The sequence below is a fragment of the Octodon degus genome, unplaced genomic scaffold (assembly GCF_000260255.1).
Source record: "Octodon degus isolate 3935 unplaced genomic scaffold, OctDeg1.0 scaffold00112, whole genome shotgun sequence".
NCBI lineage: Eukaryota > Metazoa > Chordata > Mammalia > Rodentia > Octodontidae > Octodon > Octodon degus.
Window position 1 is genome coordinate 6,112,733 of NW_004524688.1, and position 6,922 is coordinate 6,119,654.

Genomic DNA, 6,922 nt, shown 5'->3' on the forward strand with positions numbered 1-6,922 from the left:
ATGCTGCCCCCACCCTGTTGCTGGCTGTTTCCAGACATACCTGGGTGCCTAAGGGTTGGGGCTTCTGGCCAATCCCCCACAAGCCTTGCTCCTTAGTCTTCAGCAGCTGAGGAGGGACAGAGGCTGCAGTTGCTGCACCCCACCCCCACCCCAATGCCTGGCTACTGCCCTGATTTAGGGTTCATGTCTTGGGTCTGGTGGGTTTGAGGGAGTCTTCTCAGTTTTGTTTTGGTTTGTTTCTTCGGGAAGAGGGGTCTTTTTGAGACAAGGTTTAACATGTAGTTTGGCTGGCCCTGAACTCAATTTGTACCCAGACTGGTCTAGAATTTGAAGTGATTCTCCTGCCTTAGCCTCCCCAGTGCTGGGATTACAGGTGTGTACCCACAGGCCCAGCTCTTCCCAGTTTTAAATGTTTGGTCTCTGTGGGGAGCTGGCTGGGCTCTGTGGTCCTGCAGTCTCCTCAGGTGAAGACCCCTCCTAAAATAATTCAAATATAAAAGATAAAACTATGCCCTGTGGTCAAATTTTGCTTTTCTCTAATCACCCTGCAAAATGGCACTAACAAAGACTAAAAGAAGCTAAGAAAAAAATCAAGGATTACACCTTTTGGTTGAATCAGAGTCACGTCACACTACAGGGCCCTCAGAGCCAGTCCCCTCACCTCTGTCATCTGGGTGAGAGGACTGCACAGCATGAATAACAAGGGTAGGGCTCCTGTAAGGTCAGCAAGGAGTGATGTGTGAATAACACATGGGGGGGGGGGGTTAAACACAGCTTTAAATATTGATTCCAGTTTAACTTGTTCATTCTAAAGTAAAAGCAAAACCAAAGTTGTATACAGTGTGCAAGCCAAGAGCCCTGGAGACTCCTGGCCATGACGGCATCCTAGCTCAGTCCTGCCCCCATGGGAACCCAGGAGCTCCTGATACATGCCGGGTTCCCACTACCCTCTCACCATGACTCCTGGAGAATAAGGACACTCCAACTGCCCAGTACCTCTTCTTTGCTCCCTGGCCTGACCCCTGCTTGACAGTTGCCCTTCCCTCCAGAGAAGACAGCTGGTCAGGAGCTCCACGCAGGAAACTGAGATCCACAGTCAGAGGAAACGAGGGCCAGAGAGAAAAGAAAAGAAGGACCCAGCCCACAGACCTTTGGCCAGGGAAGACTGTGGGACCAGAGCCTGGGCAGAGGCCTTGTGTCGGGATCTCAGGGACCAAGCTGGGGAGGACAGTGGCACCCAGGCTGACGGCACCACAACTTAATGTTTGTCAATGGCTCCCCCTGGTGGTTGTTTCAGGCTATGTGGCTGCTTGTGCCTCATACACTCCTAATCTTCCCAGACTGCAATGGAGAAAGCAGGAGCCCATCCTCAGATGGACTCCTGAAAAGAACTGAGAAGCACCAGGTCCCAGGGGCCCAGCCTGGTGTGGCCACTGCCCTGCATGTGCCTGGCAAAGGACAGGGGACAGCAGCACTGATGCCTGCCATTTTGCCCTCTGGAGTGAGAAGACCAAATACCAGGCATGGGCTGAGGCTGCCTTTGGGGATGAATGACCTGTAACGGTCATGTTCATCTGTGATTTCTATGGCTTCTGAAATACACTGATACTGAGGTGGCAATGGGTTGCCACACAGCTGCCATCTCATGCTACTGCCTGCCCCATGCCTGCCATCAGGTTGAGCTGAGCCACAGGCAGCCATCGAGGATGGCCAAGGAGGCTGAGGCTGGGAGCCCAGGAGCTGTCACTCAGGGCATCTCAGAGGAGGTGGGCCAGCCAGGATGGATGCAGTCCCAAACACTGTACCACTATCGGGCTCAGCCATGTCATCTGCTGCTTTATCTCTTCCTGTGACAAACAAGCTCCTCTTCCCCAAAACAGATCAGTAGACCACTGCCCTGCTACAGTGGCCTTCACAAACGCCCCTGCTATAAGGGCAGATGACTGCTGCTGAGAGCCCCAAGTCCAGATACACGTATCTGGCTCAGATTGTGCTCGTGAGCCAAGTCTGGCGAGGTACAGGTCAGTGTCCAGAGGCCCTAGCTCCACAAGCAAAGCTGCTTTATTCTTCAGAGCCCTGGTGTGACCTGTCTAGGTCCTGAAAACCATGCATTCCCAGCAGTGGGGACAAAAGAAGGCTAGGGACATGGGGGTGGTGCTTCAGGCAGCCAGCACGTTTGGCAGCATGGTTGTGTCATGCTGAAATAGCTGAGCTGAGTCATTTTGGCACTACATAAAACATCAACTCTATAATACCCTCCTCTTTAAAAACATAAATCACATGGAAAAGTGTCCCTGTGTCCTTGGGGGGCCTTCTGAGGACAGGTATGGCCCAGGACCCACACGTACTCTCACTTCCAGGGGAAATGCTGGGTCACAGATGTCTAGCTCTGAGGCATTTGGCCCACAAGGAGTGCGCTCCTCAGCCCCAGATGACACAGGAAATTGTGACTGATTTCAGTATCATCCATCTTGTCAGCAAAGCACAAAGTTCATCTGTTAATTCTTTCTTTGATGGAGGACACTGATGCATAAAAGAGCCTGGTTTTATAATCAGGAACCCCCAAGGAGATGAACATGACACACACCGCCCACACATCTGAGCTGCACAGGCCAGGAAACCAGTGCATGCTCCCCGTGTGACAGGAAGTGGGGTGGGAGCCAGGAATGCGGGGGGGGGGGGGGCTCTTAGAATGCTGATTGAGCCCACTGGGAGGGCAAGAAGGAAGCAGGCGACAGAGGTCCCTAGTTGATACGAGGGAAACTAGGCTACCAGTGAATTTGGGTTTATTGTTCTCTCAGGCTGTGCAGATGCCTGAATTTTCCAACGAAGGCTGACTTTGGGACATCAGCCCCTCCACACTCCAGCCATGGCTGACTTGTGCATTTGTGTGGGTGGACCTCCCATGAGCACCCGGTGTGGCCATGGTGGGCTTGGAAGACATGGGCCACCGTCCCCGGACACTGAACCAGCACATGGCAAGGACTTGGGGTGGGGTTGGGAGAGTCACAACAGGAGCTTAGGCCTCCCCCGGAAAGCACCTGAGTCGTGTTTAGGAACTGGATCCAGAGTGAGGGTTGCTGTGTCTCTACCCGCAGGTCTGTAGTTCCACATATATACTCCCTACTCCATGAGGCTCAGTGGGGATTAGCGTGGAAAGTGGGTCCAAACTGGCCCTGAGTCAGGAGCAGCAATTTCAATGCAAGGCTCAGCTCTGAAGCATAAGTCAGAAGATGTTTCCTTCACTTGTATTGTAGCACTAACTTCACTGATATGTGTTCTCTTGTGAGAAAGAAAAAGTTGGTTTTGTCACAGGATGGGGTGGAAAGAGGTCCTGCTACAAAGGAAATGGGGACTTCAATTTGACCTGAGCAGGTCCTTGACTTCTTTCTCACAGAAAAATAAACTGTTAAATGTGTCAGTAGAAACATAGGCTGATTTCTCAGGTAGAGTTACAGAACTCACACTCAGAGAAAGAACAGAATACATGGCGTGGTGTTCAAGGTGGAGGTGCACTGCAGTCTGGGGCAGGGTATTACATCTTCGGTCTCGGAGGTATCCATTAATCGGATACTCCAAGATGTTTGCCTAAAATTATTCTTTGAAAGAGACCATACTCATAGGTGATATAAATCAGACCCGCATGTGTAAATATTGCATTGTCTCCCTAGAGTAGGAACCTGAAAGAGTAAATAAAATTCAAAATGTACAACAGATAATGTGAAAGGGAAAGAAACTGTTCAAAGGGAAGGAACAACTGGGATGAGGGAATGAAAGAAAGAAGGGAAAAATATATATGTATATACACAGGATCACTTGGATAATTGTACTGCAGATTTCCATAGGTCTATTGAAAGGAACAGTTAATGTTTCAATTTTTTAATTGAGAAATAAATATGAATGAGACAATGCTTCAATTTTTTTAAACCGATTTGCATGCTTCTATCTGGTAATCTGAACAACTTATTGGAAAACCATGATATGTTATATAACAACCATTGTTGAATTCCTGTCATTTTGTTTAGTGAAATCCTGTATTGTTTCTAATATCTTTTTACTAGTTTTATTCTCTTTAAAAAATAAAAAACATACTTTGAATCATTTACATCTGTTTATTTTTTTTTTTTCAATTTGGAAGCAGATACTTTATTAACTGACCAAATCATAAAAACACCATGGTAGATACCTTAGTTCATCCTTTTAATAAGCCTGGTGATCTGTTCTTCCCTATTTCTAGCATCTCCACCTTCCTCAAAATGGGTGGTCTTTTGCTTCATTCTACCTCGTGGAGATGATAACTTGAATGGCCACAGGAAGTTATTTGCCTCTTTAAAGCATTTTCCAGAAGTATAGATCTCATGAATCAGATCCTCCATGCAGATGATTCCACATTTACCAAGAGATCGAGCAACCAGTGAATTATCTGTCAAGGCAATTCGTTTCTTATTGACTTTGCCATAGCCACGCTTGTATATTAGTTCATCCACTGACTTCAGGTTTGGGTACCCCATGCATGTATGGCTCCACAATTCTCAGCATGTTAACTGAAGCCTTGTTGAGCTTAGTGAAGGTACTCTTGAAGATTTGGCGAAGGCGAAGAAGCTGCAACACCTCGCGGCCCTTTGGGCTCCCACCATTGATACCCCTGATCCGGATGACAAATGCCAGTTTAGGCTCTGCAGGGATGTAGAAGTTGCCAGCTTTTCTCGCCATCCTCACCATTCGGATCTCAGTTGTGTATATATGTCTATACTCCTTATGGTAGAGCCTGGCTTTTTCATAGATGAGCTTCTTCCTCACTTTGCAAAGCGTCTTCTGGGCAAACTTCTTTCTCAGGTGCTTTATCTTCAACTTTGTGAAATGTCTTCACTTTTTCTTAAGGGTTTCTGGCACAACAGGAACCTGCTTTTTCTTCTCTTCTACACCCTTAATGGTTCCAACCAGAAAAAAAAAAAACAAAACAAAACATCAGTTTCTTTAAAGTCAAGCTGTTGTTCTGTGTCAACTAAGATCACTCATGGACTGTTAGCATTTTTAAGGTTATTGGCGACTGGGGGGTGGGGGTGTGTATGGCAGGCTCTGCCCTGAAGTGTGTGACTCCGTGTCATATGGAGTGGTAGCTTTCACGCTCTGCTTTTCCCTGAGGGAACCCACAACCATTACCCTGAGCTATACCCCAAACCTGTCTTTATTTGAGCCAGACTCTCGCGAAGCCACAAAATTGCCCAGGCTGGGCTTGGACTGTCAATTCTCCTCCAGCCTCACAGCGCACTGAAACTACACTGAGACTACAATACACTAGCAATGCCGCTATATCCAACAGTCGTTTGTGCCCCTCGGAGCGCGAATGATGACACAGAATGACTTCTTAACGTGTCTGTGCAAACAGGTCCCTACCAGGTGCTGGACACATCAAAATTATGGGGAGAAAACCCAACTTTTAGCTATAAAGCACAACCATAAATTGATAAATAAACTAATATTACTCACAAAATTGTTACCTGTAAACTTATCAAATCACATCAAGGATTCATGGACACAGGACATCTTAAGACATATCAGAGTCGGGGGCCTGCCCCTCAGCTCAGTTCCTTAAGTGGCTGCTTCAACAAAGCAGTCAGGCTCAGGTTGCTGTGGTTCGAACCCCACAACACAAGCCAGCCAGTCATGCCTTGAAGGCATTGGGGGGGGGGACACATATCAGAGAAAACCGGGCCTGGCAGCTTATCAGAGGCACCATGGGGCTGGCGAGATGGCTCAGTGGAATAAGTGCTTCCCTGGCAAGCACAAGGGCCTGAGTTCAATCCCTGGTTCTGCCAAAAAAAAAAAAAAAAAAATGAAGTTAGAACTCAGAGGCACCAGACCACCAAATGATGCAACCCCTCACCTGGGTTCAATGAAGGAGAGATACCCAGTGTGAGTGTGGTGCCACAATGACTTGTCAGCTCATGAGGCCACCCGTGGAGCATGTCGTGAGGTTGGAGGGCTGTGAGTGCCAGCTCCCTCTCACCCCACTTCATCTATATTCCCTGTGTGATGCAGCCCCCTCAACTACCTGCTGTCTAAACTGGCTTGGAGGGCTGGCCAAATAGCTTAGCAGATTAAAGCACTTGCAAGCAGGTGCAGGGGCCGGGGGTTTGATCCCAGGGACTGCTGTGCCAGCCCCATCCCCAGGCCCACTGAGACTTCGATTAAGACTGGGCGTGGTGGTGCAGGCCTGTAATCCCAGCACTTGGGAGACTACAAACAGGATAATCACTACGAGTCTGATCTAGTAGTGAGACACTGAACACCCTATAGACCCTAAAAATTAAATAAATAAATAAAAATAAACTGGCTTGAAAACAGCCCCACACCTCTGGCAGTCTCTGGCTCCCTAGAGAAATTCTGCCCCGTCTGTAATGGTATCTGGCCACCCACGTGAGCACCTCTCTGCACACTCTCTGAGTTGGCTCTCAGTTCTGCCTCTCTGAAGCCTCGAGGCACCGCCAGCTCTCTCTTAGCCATGGCATAACTTGAACGCTAGCGTGCAAAGTGCACCGTGTGACTTGAGTGTCATAGACACTAGCAATGACGGTTGGATGAAGAAAACTAGTAACTGCCCAGTGTACCAGTTGATACATTGTGGCAGTGTAAGAAGGTTAGAAGTGTAACTCAGCAGAGGGCCAGGGCCTTACTTGGGAAACATCCTGAGCTCGTGAAAGAGGAGGTATGGAGATGGCATGGGGATAGCTGGCATGCAATGTAAGGGAGGGAAAGAGGCTTGCTTTCCCCTCCGTTTGCTCTTGCTACTTCTGCTGACTTCTGCCACCTAGAAGTATTGCGCCTGTGCCATGCCACCCTGCTTTGGAGCCAGCAAGTACAAGGGCCTGAGTTCAATCTCTGGTTCCAGAAGAAGGAGAAGGAGAAGGAGGAGGAGGAG

At 48.4% G+C, this 6,922-nt stretch overlaps 1 pseudogene; it reads right to left on the bottom strand.

Annotated features, from left to right (window-relative positions):
• Positions 1-4,187: 4,187 nt before the first annotated feature.
• Positions 4,188-6,922, bottom strand: part of LOC105743275 — a 3,221-nt pseudogene continuing 486 nt past the window's right edge.